Raw genomic sequence first — 14,079 nt, forward strand, 5'->3', positions numbered from 1 at the left:
GCAAAGTATCTTCGTAAGCCAAACTCTGACATGGGAAGTTCTTGCAAATAAGGACTGAGTGTGACTGGTGGCAGGAATTTGGATGATACTGGTAACTGCATCTCTGGGCCCGCAGGTGCTGAATGCCTCTTAAAAACACTCTCCTCCCAAAGCGCCAGTCTGGGGTGGCTGAAGATCTCTTGGTACAGTGCCAGTCCACATTCGGTGCTTCACAGAGATGCTAAGAGTTGTTTATTATGATTGTAGACTTTCTCTACAAGGGTTAAGCAGTACTGAGCAGGGCTGGCAGTATGTTTATACACCTTAACCAAAGCCTGATAGTCTGCTGAGTACAATTACAAATAAAAATATTTATGAAACTGTTGTCCAAGTAAAACATAGATAATATTTTTTGCTGCTGTCTTGATGATGATTTCTTGTTTTAGAAGTGTCAGTGGCTTAATGCAAAGTCAGACTATTATATCCCTGATGAAACTGAGAAAACAGAGTAAGTAGCACTCAGCAAACAAAATCAGTCCCTCCCGTTTTAGAAATTTATAGTCTTTTGTCTTGCAGGGAGGCTTAATTTGGCTTGAATTAGCAGAAATGTCATTGTAATGGGTATGCAATGATGGAAATCAAGTCTGGCTGTGGAGTACTGCACCACTTGAATGCAGGTTATCACAGACTAAGGATACGAATGAGGCTTGGAGGCAAAAGCACTAAGACTTCAGAATCAGCATATATTTTTCAAGGCAGATCTGCATTGCAGTTTCACCACGGACAAGAACAGAAGAATATGTCTTTTTCTTATTGGAAATACTTCTGCTGGCAGACTGAACACCCCCCAGTCAACAGACAGACATATTTTATAAACTATTTTATCACATAGGTAAGAATTTATGCCTGCAGAAGTGTTATGGGACGGAGCAATGATAATTAATCCCAAATCCCATCAGCTGTATAGTAGTTTTAGTGCTACACTATGTTACTAATAAATAGCATGTCATTTCTCTAGGGTGAGGCTTCTTATGCAAGGATTATATTTTAAATGTAAGATTCTATTGTTATGCTGGTTGAGTATGTCTACCAATTCGGTAAATTATATATCTCAACCTAATTTTCCATTACTATTAATGAAATAATTTGCTATTCAATTGAAATTGGTAATAATTGTCTGTGAAAGTCTGCTTTCTGTACCAATTTCATAGTTTCTCCAAAAAATGTAATTATGGGGGACAGTTTACAGTAAGTCATCAGATGCCTTAGATACCAATCAGGACCACACCTGTATGTTGCAATTAAATTATTTGGTATTTGTGATAACACCTGCTTAGTATCTTCCAAGTCTTCCAAAAGAAAGCATGAATTTTCTATGTGTCCAGATTTGTGTATGAAATTTGTGGTGTCCCGCAGTGGTAGCTTTTAGGGCTACTTAGGAATTCTCTGCTCCTCTATGAAGTCTCTCCAAAAAAACTTTTTAAGTGCTGATGTCATATATAGGTTACTTTACAATATCTAGGGTGCACTGTGTGGTAAGCTGTCCATGTGGAGCTAGCCTTACTGCCAGGGCTATTTAAAAGAGTCAGGAGATGCTGGGCATAATGTGCTGAGGAACTCCTCGATGTAGATGCATTGACTGGATCAGCACTCGTGTCTGGCACTGAGCCACCTGCATGCTGGCTGTGGGCTCCCTTCAGAGCAGGAGCACGGGGACCCCAAGGCAGCTTTGTCTGTGAGCAGCAGCTGAGTTTGAGAAATCTTCATCTGGATGCTCAATAACCTCATTCAAAACCAAAACCTTCAGATTCAGAAGCTCTAGGCAGTTCTCATTGTCTGGGTTCCACTTAGCTGCAGGCTAAGTGGGTGTTGATTTACTCATCAGGGCAGCCAAGGATTCCCTTGGCATAGAAGCCACCAAAATGGATTTAATACAGTGTAGCAGTTGTTCCCTAATTAGAAACATAGCTCTTAGGAGCAGGTCTCAGCCTGCTAAGTTTGAAGTAATCTATGTGCTGTTATAAACTGCTGTAGGAGTGACTTTGTCCTCTCATTGGGCTGAAGGTGATGGAAACAGAAAAGTACATCACTATTTCTCATATGCTCCCCACTGTGGAAAGACTGCCTACTCCTTAACTCATGGCAAGCTGAACCTTTCCTCATGAGGCCCCTGATGGTAAATATGTCAGTCAAACCCCACAAGTGTCCCCTACGCACTGCCCACATGAGCGTCTTCAGTCAGAAATACACCTCTATGTTATGGAGCTGTTTTATAGGGTAGGGTTAGGAATAGTTTAAGTAATAAAAACCACCTGTGAAATGCTAGAGACTCATTGATTATACCCAGTCAGAACAGGAAATTACTTTCTTCTTAGGATATACTCCTTTCCTGAACGTACAACTAGGCAAAACTATGGTATGAGGTGCCCGCTCAGTGAGACAAGGACTTGGCGAAATACAGGAGAAAAGCAGATTCTTAGTTCTCTTAGACTTCAGGGTAATTAAACTATACTGGAAAAAAGCTGTCTGTGTTCATGTCACCCAGTATTTGCCGAGTGTTCATCTAAAAAAAAAAATCAGAAAGGAAAGCATCCAGAAGACAATTAGATTCTTGCAGAATATGACAGTTCATCAAATATAACCCACAAAAGTAACTGAAACCACCTGTTTCCACTTCCTCCCTAAAAAAGAGTACCACAATGTATAAAGCGCAGAGCAGTGAATGCAGCAAGTCGTGAAGGTGAATCATGGCAAACACAGCCACACAGAACTTGTTTAGCAGGAAAATGGTGTATCCCCTTCTTTTTCACTTTAAATCCAAGCATTTGTATTCACTATCTTTTGTATAGCTTCAGCCTGCTAGACGATAAACCTCACCTACTAGAAACCTGGCCTTGGATTATCTGCACTGCAGAATTTTATTAAGTTTTAGGGTTCTTTCCAGGCTTTATATTAATTGAGTTGTGTTTAGTTTGGAATCTAATGATGAAAACGCTCATGAGTTCTCACTGAAGAGCACAAAATACATTTTATTCTCACTCCAGCAGAGGAGGTAAGGAAAGCTACCATTACAAAAACCTCCATTTCTTGTGGACTCCTGCTTAGGTACAAACTTAATACTGATGTTAAATGGTGCTTTACCCTGTGAGTGCCCTGTCAGTTCATGTTGACTTCATCTGTGTACTCACTGAGTAATTTGTACCTCTGGCCAGCAGATGATTCATTTGTTCTGTGTGGTCTCCTCTGTTGCTGACCGATACTGAGGTGTTTTGAAACTTTATTCTCCTTGCATCCTTTAAAACACTATAAAGAACATTTTCAGGTATTGAATAGATAGCTGTCATTATTACTACTGCCTTTACCAAGAGGGTTCAAACACTTGTTTTCAGCAATGCCAGGTTCTGTTGTTTCACATCTTATACAGTCTTTGCCTTATACACAATAAGTGTCTCTGCCTGTTTGCTCCTGAAACTGCAACTCATTGTTGCATTAATATTTGAAGCCACTATGTCTCCAAATATCAAGACCTCATTACTTAGACCCTTTATCTTTTGTTATTTTAATTAACTTAATGGAATGAAATAAGTAAACTGGAAAAAACCTTGTCATTGTAACTGGCCAGATCCTCAGCTGGCAAAACTTCAGCAAAGTTGCATCAGTTTATGGGGTGAGGCCTTCAGATGCTGGGGAAATTACCTCCGAGAAGGCTGTATGCTATATATGTACAGTATGTATATAATGGTTTGCTGTACAATAGCTGGTAATTGATCATTTAAAAAGCACTGTTAGCAATTCAGATAACATTAAGTATATTATACATTTGCACTTCTTGATCTTCCTTTCCCATGCAATTACGATGTCCTTTGATTGACATTTATGTTGTCAACGCTTACTCTGCAGCCTGCATAGTTAAATAAGCATTAATGTTACAAAATCTGGTTTTAATATCTACTTGAAAACCACAGTTATCCAGCCTGCTTCTTTACTGTAGCACTGGCCTGAAGTAGAGATGCAGGAGCTTGTTGTACTAGATAGTGGAATGAATTTGTGATTTGATTCCCCAGAGCTGTTTTCCCTTCAGTCCTCCTGTAACATGAAGGTGACTCAACAGTGTTGGTAGCCAATGCAGCTATGCAGAGCATGTTTGTTTGGTGTCTCTTCGCAGTTCTGTTCAGGTTTCCCTGGGGGGACAAAGCAGTTTAGGAACAATAGTGAAATGACATATGCTTGAACTAGGAGCACATGGCATCTGTAAAACTTCCATCCTTAATGGCTTGGCAGTGGATCATTTGGGAATTAGGGATGAAAGCAACAGATGTTATGCATTCAAGCACCTGGATAAAGAAATGAAAACCTGAAAACTACATATATTATTTTGACAAAGCAAAACGGTGAAACTTGCATTTGTCTGTGATGTCCCATCCTACTCAGATAAGGTGCTGTTTGTTTTTAAATGGAAATACGGCTTGGCATAACATGACAAAACCATAAAGGCCCTTGTGGCCGTGTTACATCTGGGTCAGATGTATTTGATGTTCTTACTTTGATCTCCTGTGTAATCAGTGTGTTTTCAGCTTAGATCTTGAATCCACGTCTCTTGTAAACAAGAACAATTCCCAGACCTTTTGATCTGCAAAATGACTCATTCTTCCACAACTCTACTCCAGGACAGCAGAGAGAAGTGATTCCTGTTCCTAGGGGTTTCTTTGGCATGCTCCTCTGAGGCATATAAAGCTCTCTGCTAAAAAAATTAAAGGGGCTAAACAAGGTCTCTTCTGGATCTCTTGGAGCTTTTTCTTTGACGTTCTTCCCATGGCTTTCCGTGGGACTTTAAAAACTTAGATAAAGGTCCCTATGATGACCGGATTCTGGATTCATTGACCTCATTGCCTGGGACTTGTTTGATAAGGAAACTGGGACTGTAAAGTAAGAAAGGAAATGATGGATGGTACAGAGGCTGATGGCTTGTGAAGGAAGCAAAGAAACTATGGACAAGGACCAGGAAAGTGCAAGATAAGCTTGGGCAGAGGGAGAACAGAGATGGCAGAGCCAACAAGGACTTGGTGATAGGTGGAGCTTTGAGATGGGCTAGGCAAGGACATGAGGACAAGGGACGGAGGTGCCCGGGGCAAGGATGTTGCGACTGGCTGAGAAGTCTGAAGGAGAAATTAGAAATCTGAACTCGTGGGATCGAGCCCTGTGGGTAGGGAGAAGTGATGGGAGGTGGGTGAGAGAGGAGCTATGCTCCGTGAGCGGTCCAGGGCAGGGGGAGTGGGCCTGGCCCAGCAGGGGGGAAATAGGAGCAAGGCTTGGAGGCAGGAATGTAGAAAAGACAAGACTGAGGCCATCCCAGAGGGAGAGGGAGCCCTAGCAAAACTGGGTGAGAAGTGGTGACCACTAAAAATATACTCTCCACCCTATGACCACACTCCTGACCTTTACCACTCATCCACACTTACCAGTTTTTGTGGTACAAACGGGCAAAATGTTCTGTTCCTTTCAGAGCTGGTGAAAATCTCTCACTTTCTTCTATGAATTAAGGGGTTAGGTTTTGTATTTTAAAAAAACACATTAGCCTTATTAAAAGTGTGAGGGTTCATTTCAGTTCAAAAAGAGTTTTTTTTTCTTTGAAAGCTTAGACCATTTTGGAAAAACATTTTTCCCCACCTGTCTCTATCCCATTCAACCTGCGAGTACTAAATAAGATATGAATCTTTCTAAGAATAGGATGAGATCATGTAAGGAAAGACAATGCCAATGCGTTTACAGAAGTTGGAATTACAATAATCCTTTTTGCTAGTGCATTTTGATTTTTCAAATCACCCTTAATAGTACTCTTTTAAAACATATTTTTCTATTACTAGATAAAAACATTTCTACCTAATATACTGAGGCATTACACATGATTTCTATTTATGTCTGCCTCCTCTATTGTGCTTCTTTTGCGTGATATACTCAGAATAGTGGGTAGTAGCTGGGAGCTATTTTTGGCATGTAATACTATGGATGGGAGCAATGGATCATGTGTTAGAGACAGAGGAGGGTTCTGCAGAAAATATCTCATTAGGTGCTATTAAAAGTATATAACGCACAAATAATGTGAAATGCAGCAACCTCCCAGGACAGCAAGGCACAAAACCCACTTGCGTGTAAGCAAACAGAAACAGAAAGCAGTGGTGCCATCCACCTTCTATACCGCTTATTTTGACACAAAGTCACTACACAGGCAAAAATCTTATTTTTTACTTCAGTTTCCCAGTTAAATTTCTTTCTGTTTCTTGTCTTTTCTCAACTAGAGGGAAAGCACGTGTCTATGTGTCCTTATCTTATTTCTTTAACTGTATGTGTTTTTTACCTGAAAAGCACTTACTGAGAGCCATGCTGAAAAGCTTGCTGTGATGTGTCATCCCCAGGCGTTTCGGCGGCTGGCTATCTGGGGCCTGCAGCATCCAGCTGCATCATAGAAATCCAGGCTGATGAGCTTTCCTGGCATGGCTTTCACATCATGCTCAAACACATGCTTAAAATACGCAGTGTGGGCCATGTCAAGGCACCCCCCTTGCCCTCTCCCTTACTAAAGGTGCCGCTGGCTCATCGGGTCATTTTTAGCTTTTGGCTAAAAAACTGCTGGGGTTTACTGAGCGGTGCTGGGAGTTTCCCTCATGTTTTCCGTTGGAGAAACCTACATCCTGTTATTGGGGTGCTTTTCCTCTTCCCTTCGCAAAGTGAAAGAGGTCCAGGAATGTGATGTTTATCTCTTCCGAGCTCTTTCTGGCTCATGTCTGTCTACGAGCAGCAAGTGCCTAAATAAAAAAGAAAGGCTATCTAGTAGGGTGCTGATTTAAAAACCAACACAGAGTGAATGGCACTAAGAAATGTATATGTACGTGTAAGTATACGCATGTGTATAAATGTGTTAAACGCTGTGCGATTGATCCCAAAAAGCCAGTCCTTCAGGCCTAAAACATTTACATTCATAACTGAAAATTTCTTGCATATGCCTGTCTTTACCTATTTCTATACAACAGGTATGCGAGCGTGTATCTATTGATTTCACTGTGTTACATATACCAACGTGGACCTGACCTTTGGTCTTTTCAAAGTGCTGGTGAGGTTTCCCTGGTGTCAGACAGCCACTAGAGGGGACTGCAACTCTGCGCCAGAGAAGCTGGATTTAGGGGCTTTTGAGATTGGGCTTTCTGTTGCTAATACATATTTGTTTAATGTTTTGTTGCCAGGTCTGGCCTGTGTCCGTGATAAGAGGCAGGTTGTGCCTGGAGCTTTCCCTTTCACCCAGTTGGACGATGGAGGGCCAGGGACGGTGTTTCTGGCAGCGGTTCTGCGGGTGAGAGGCTGGGCAGGGAGGGAGGCTGCTGCCCTAACATCTGACCGCACCATGGGAGGGAAAGGTGACCCCAAGACCCTGCTGGCCCCCCTGGACGTTTTATTCTAGAGATTTACAAGTGCTTGAGTGATCTGTTTGGTTTGAGACTGCTGGATTCACAGGGAAACCTGGTAAGAAAATGAAACCCAATCAGGAAAAGTTTGATCGATACACGTCCCTGACTCCCATTTCCATAACACTAAGATAGAAGCATTTGCATGCATGGCCACACAAGAAACCCATTCAGTGTTACTTCTTTAAATGATAAATAAATTATTATTTAGGTTTTTATGGAACAGAGAAAGCTTAAAATATGTGTCCATTATCTAGGTATATTTGGGATATAACAATCCTTCATACAGTTATGATATTTATTCAGGAAGAGTCACTGGATAAAGTAAGCCTGAACAAGAGAGTTGAGACACCTGGTTCATGTCCACTGTTGTTTCCATGTCTTGTAAGTTTATTACAGAGACATGTGACAGCTTACAAGAATAAACCCACGTTGAACCTTTGCTTCTCTTGGCACAAAGAGAAGGCCTCTGAGCTCAGAGATACGGTAGTAACAATACTAATACCTTGTCCATTTTCAGGGTAAATACTACCATCTTCTCCTCTTGAGGCATTCCCTATGGCAGCTGAGAACTGTGCCAAGTCTCTGGCACATGGTCCAAAGATGTCAGAAGCCTTTTCACCTTCCCAATTCCTCCTGGCTCGTTTTACTGCACTTTCATGGTATATCATTCCCTTAAAGCTTCCCAGAGCTCTCAAATGCCTTGAAAATTTTTGGGGGTAGTCCAGTTTGAAGGTCAGCGGAGTCAATTAGGAAAGTTTCACTGACTTCAGTTAATGTGGACAAAGCTTCCATCCTGCTCTAAGAGTTGTAATCTTTGTCTTATGTTTTTCAAGCATTTGTGAGATGGAGAGGCATGTTGATTAGCTTGAAATAAGCTTCCAGCTGTGTGAACCATCACATGTACTGCACTAGAGTGTCTTTAATTTATACAACTGCCTGAGCACGTGGCAGTCGACTCACAAAGTCTCAGCTGAACAGCAAAACCAAGAGCTAGGCCCTGAGAGCACCCTTCATGCTCTCAGAGTAGTGGACATTTGTTTGCTTATAAAAATCAACCTGAAGAATTGTTCATCTGAGCTCCAGATGAGTTTGGTCCATGCGATGGATCGGGTGTCTGACCTTTCAAAAGCTTTCAAAGGGTCTGGCATAACTATGGGAGCATACAGTGTACAGTGGTACCAGGTTGTAGATTCCCAGCCGGGACCTGGCTGAGCTGCTACGTAGGAGCCTCTCAGCTGGGGAAAGGGACCCATAAGCAGGGGTACTAATTCTCTCTGGTTAGTGCATCTCTTCTCTGAAATATATTCAGGGAACCAAAGGCACTGGAGAAATCTGCAGGATTATTTAGTAACTTCTCAGAAACCAGATGATATAAGAATATCAGCTGGAAATCCCTTTTATTAAAAAAAAAAAAAAAAAAGGCAGGCAATTGCAGGTCAAAAGTGCAGAGTCATTATAGACGGCAGCAAGTCCAGGAAGGGGAAAGTGAGGACAGCCTAGAAACAGCTCTTTTAAAAGCAATGGGAGAGGGAATCCCCTGAGCTCCAATTTATAAGGAAGTGTCAGGAGGCAGGAAGCAAGCACTGTGGTCCAACTGCAGTGAGAAACAGGGCTTCTGTGGCTTTCTGTGGTCACCCAGGGTCTGTGAGGTGACTTGATATTTTAAACACTGATGGTGACTGAGGTGAATCACTCAGGTAGGAGGAGAGTGAAAACTCCACTGTCATGTGGACCACATCCTGGCCTCTTGAATCCAGATGGAAATCTGCTACTCCTTGCACGTTCAGGGAGTCCCAGATATTGTCATTTTCTCTTTCCTGACAGTGCCTCAGAGGCATCGTCATGTGTGGTGGTGGCTTTCAGCTTACACCGACCACACTACAAAACAGCTTCTGAGTAACCAGGATATGGTAAAAAAGTTTCAACCCCTGGCTTTGAACAGGTGATTAAGTGCTTTTATAGCCTGTGCTATGCACACCAGACCCCATCCTACTCATATGCACACTAAGCAACATACACCATTTCCCTTTTTTCACTTACTTATCTTTCTGAGTTTTTATTGGGGGGTTTTCTCTGCTGCTTGGTTACAGGTTTGTGTTGGACTGTGAATAATTGCTTCAGTTGGCTTCTTGTTTGGCCTAACTGATCTTATTGATTTAAAATAAAAAAAAAATCCGAATAAATATAAGAAAGAACCAAAGTGACTGCAGAGCAGGTTGTTTTTAATGTCCTCATTTTCACTTGCTATTTGACTTTGTTCTGCTATGAAGGGCCAGCCGTCAGCATTTGTATCTGCACACACACACGTACACACACAGACACAATGAACTCTTTCATAGCCAGGCTTTACCAGTAAATGGAGAGTAATGTAGAGTGCCTGCTGCTCTCCTGTTAGTACAATTAGCTTGGATTTGATTGTACATGCTTCAGAATGCTGCCTGTAAGGTGCTTCGTGACCTTGGATGTCACACAACATCCCTCTCCTGTCTGATGGTTAAGTACCAAGCTGCTAGAGCATCTCTGTGTGAAGTGGATTTAAGACTCTCTGGAAAAGATGATTTTTATTCAAAAATTCTTTATAAGTATGCTCCAGTAAATGTTCCCTTTAGTTTAGACAAGGGTATGAAAGACTTCACTTAACAATATTACTGAGGTCCTGTAGTAGTGAAAAATGTAGGAGCCCAAGGATTTGTTTACAGCAGGTTTTTCAGCAGGTTGAAAGTAAAAAGTATAAAAAAACCCAGTGCATATAAATACTCCTGTATATACATTTTATAGTGCAACAGTTCAAGAAAGATCAAATTCAACACAAATTTGTTCTTTAAATATAAATGTGAAGTTATGAGCAACATTGTAGCCAAATCATATAACTGTGGAAAGACAAGGGCTCTCTTGCTTACCATGCCTCTCCAAATTACCTGCAATGAGTTGTGCAGACATGTATAAACAAAGCCCAAAATAATAATTTTCCAGGTACGTTGCAAAGCCCAATTTTTATAACTGGTAATCACAAAGGGCTGGGCTGGGGAGTGAGAAATGAACCAGATACAGAGTTAGTTGAGGACATAAATGTCAGGCACACTATCATACTAGTAAAACGTGTGTATGGAATAGAATGATTTGAATTTGCATATTTGGCGCTGTTTATTTTTTAGTTCCAAAGCATCAAGGATAGACATATCATATCAGCCAAATCTCATAAAATTGGCTCCTGCCTTGCACTGGCATGCTGTAAAACATGTATTTTAAATCCTAGCAGCAGTCTCCCTTCTGTTCTTTAAGGACAATGCCAGCTGCCACCGGTCAACCTGATCTTGCACACTTGCAGAGCGGTCACTGAGTAGGAGGAAGGCCATAATGCTGAGCAGCAGCTGGGATAAGCATGTACCCAGCCCGGAGCCAAGATAACATTGCTGTGAATTTTTTAAAGAGTAGTGGCTGGTCTGACTAAAGCTATCTGGGACTTGGACATGCACCTCCTATTCATGTTGAAGGCACATGCGGGGTGTGTATATTTAATGCCTGTGAATGTAATGGCTGTGATCTCATACTCTGCCTGGCCATTTGGGAACAGGAGAACACTGGTAGTTAAAACCATATATGTAATGCATGCAAAGTGATAAGAAAATGTGGAGGAAACATATATTCATTACATGAACAAATACAGTAAGAACAAAGTTAATCTTACAGAAGTTGCTCAATAAGTTAGTTATTTAAATCTAAGATGTCAAAGTTCAAGTTTATTTCATCCTAGATTAGACTCAGGTGCATCTGGGTTCAGTTATCTAAATATAGGTCCTGTGTCATTTCAACATAGGTCCTGTGTAATTTTAAATGCTTATGAGACGTCCCACCTGCTGTTCCAAAAAATTTCAAATATCTTTTGCAAATTCAGTGTTATATGCTAACCCTGTGAGGATGCTTCAAATGGCTTAGAGTACCTAAGTACTCTAAAGTAGCACAAGACACCTACCAGTATTCCTTGAATACTTTAACCACTTTTGACACCAAAACCTAGTTGTCTTAATCCAGTGCTAAATCCCACTCCTAAAATTCAGTGACATCAATTCCAATCAGCAAACTTCAAAACTTCAGCTTTGCAAATGTCCATCAGTGTTCTTGTACTAGTAACTAGATGATCAGTATCACACTGATTTAGTAATGATGAAGGCTTTGGACAGGAGTAAGAGGCTTAAACGAAGATGAAAGAGAGCAGACTTAATTACTAGTCTTTGAAAATATGAAGGAGTTAGATTTTTGCTTCTTTGAATGGCTCAGGGACAAAAGACCCTCACAACTCTTCAAATTTGGAAAGTAAAAAATACTGCTTTACGAATAATGATGAACGGAACAACACTCGGTATTCTCACACATAATAAGCTGTCATCAGTTACTGAATCCAATCTGGAAGCTGGACATGTTACTCTGGTCCTTTCCAGAACCTGTTTTATTTATGTAATGCAACATTTCATCTAGCCATGCTGCAAGGTCTTCTTGAGCCTCAAGTTTGTTCTGAGGCAATTTGTGATTGAAGTTTGAGATTCCCCCCTGGGAATGGGACCATCAGCTGTTATGATTTCATGAATAATGGCCTCTCCCATGAAGGAGTAAAGCCTTGCCTGCATGAGAAGTCCTCTCCTACACAGTCATGTCAGTAAGGCACACTATTGCAGATGCAGCGTATTCTGAAGGGTGATTTATTTTTTTAAGAGGAACTTTACGCTTTTGCTCAGATCAGTGAAGCCCTTCTGTGTCTCCTCTCCATTGGTGTGACACTTGACTACATGTAAAGCTTAGTATGGTCTGGAAGCTTTGGGATTTCACTGCACATTTGCTTCTCCAGGCCATTGATAAAGATGTTAAATAAAACTAGTTCCAGCATCTGTACCTGGGGATACTCCAATATTTTCTCCATCCTGTAAGTGACACTTAAGCCCTATTTTTTGCTTCCTGTCTTTTAACCAGATCTCAAACAATTAAATAATGCTTCCTCCAGCACAGTGGCATCTTGGTCTTGGTAACCTTTGGTGCAGAAGGGCTTTTAGTTATTTTTTCTGTACTGCTGGTTGTGTTATTTCATATTTATTGCTTCTGATCTTAATTAAGATGGCCAGATTTCCATGGCAGACACTATCTCTTGATATTGTGTGAATGACATGTAGCACAGACTAACACTCCCCAAGCAGTCCCAATATCTTTTTTCATGTTACTGTCAGATGATCAGCTCTCACTAAAAGATTTTTAAATGCTGTGCTGTAAAACTTTTATATGCCAAAGGACTGCCCAGACACAGGTCTCTGGGACATGGACATAGACTTGGTTTCCATCAGAAAGTACAAAGGAGAAAAACACCTCAAGACCTTCTGTTCCCCAAACGTGCACATGAACACGGCTGCTGGAGTTCACCTCATTACTTTGTGATGACTATGGTGATGTCCAGCTTGAGCTAAATATGATCTAAGCAATTTAATTTATCAATAAATGTGGTGCTACTTCTCACCTCTGTATCACCACTGAATATCATAGTGTCTGTTTTGGAAGCTGTGTGGAACTGCACATGGAATATGCCTCATGGCATCAATTAAGCCATAACTTTTGCTTCTACTGCATCATTTGATCGTTGATAACTCAAAGCCTTTGACATGAGAAGAGTCTTCTGCTTTTATTACTCATCCTTTTATTGTCTTGGGGTTTTCTGGATAGTGTTAGGTAACCACTTACGGTTTTGGTACAGTGGCTGGTTTCTGGGGATGGGCTCCATTTGTATACAAAAGCAGTCACCCAGCCTTGGTGGAGCAGACTTATCACCTGGGAGCAGCCACACTTTAACAAAGCTCGCTATCAGCTAATCCAACCACACAAACCGCTGAGAGTATTTCACACTAGTTTTTGACTTATTTGAGGATGCCTCATAGTTTGATTTTACCATTTTAATTTAGACAATTTAGTCTGTAGTAACTGATGTCATAAAGCTTTAACTTAAAAATAAATTTATAGCTATGAAGTATAAGGTATGTATTTCTATTTTGCTTTGTGTGTTTTGTAGGAGGCAGTCTGTCTCTTCCTCTCAAATGTTCCTGATTTATTGTCATGGAAAGTATACACCTCTAATTTTGTAAAATGGAGAAAAAAATTATTTTTTTTACCTTGACAGAACTTAGGGATGGATGGAGCAATTTATTGAAGCATCTTCAAAAATATTTCACCTTGGGACAGAAAGTAGAAAGGTAAGATTTAACTTATGGCAAAATGCAAGGGTTTTAACCCCTATATAACTGTGTACCTATATAGACATAGCAATTGAAAAGCAGTATTTCCTAACAAATCACAAGTGCGTTATATGGTTTCCAACAATGCATCTAAAGTAGCTGCATGGCCCCATTATCCAGATATCTTCAAGCTTCACAATATTTAATGTTTTCTTTCATAATACCCCTACTAAGGAGAGAATGCCTCTGTCCTCCTTTAGCAGACAGAGAACTGGGAAGGAGTTCAAAGCATTGCCTTAAAAAGACTGCTGCACTGAACTTGATCATCTGAACTTGTTCCTGAATTTGTTCCAGCACACAAACTGCTCTGGCGCAGACCTATGTGCTGTCCTCTTTAGCCCTCCCCACTGCAGGGAAAGGAAATGTCCAGG

The sequence above is a fragment of the Nipponia nippon genome, unplaced genomic scaffold (assembly GCF_047370975.1).
Source record: "Nipponia nippon isolate SJK-2023a ecotype South Korea unplaced genomic scaffold, ASM4737097v1 scaffold_3, whole genome shotgun sequence".
Lineage (NCBI taxonomy): Eukaryota > Metazoa > Chordata > Aves > Pelecaniformes > Threskiornithidae > Nipponia > Nipponia nippon.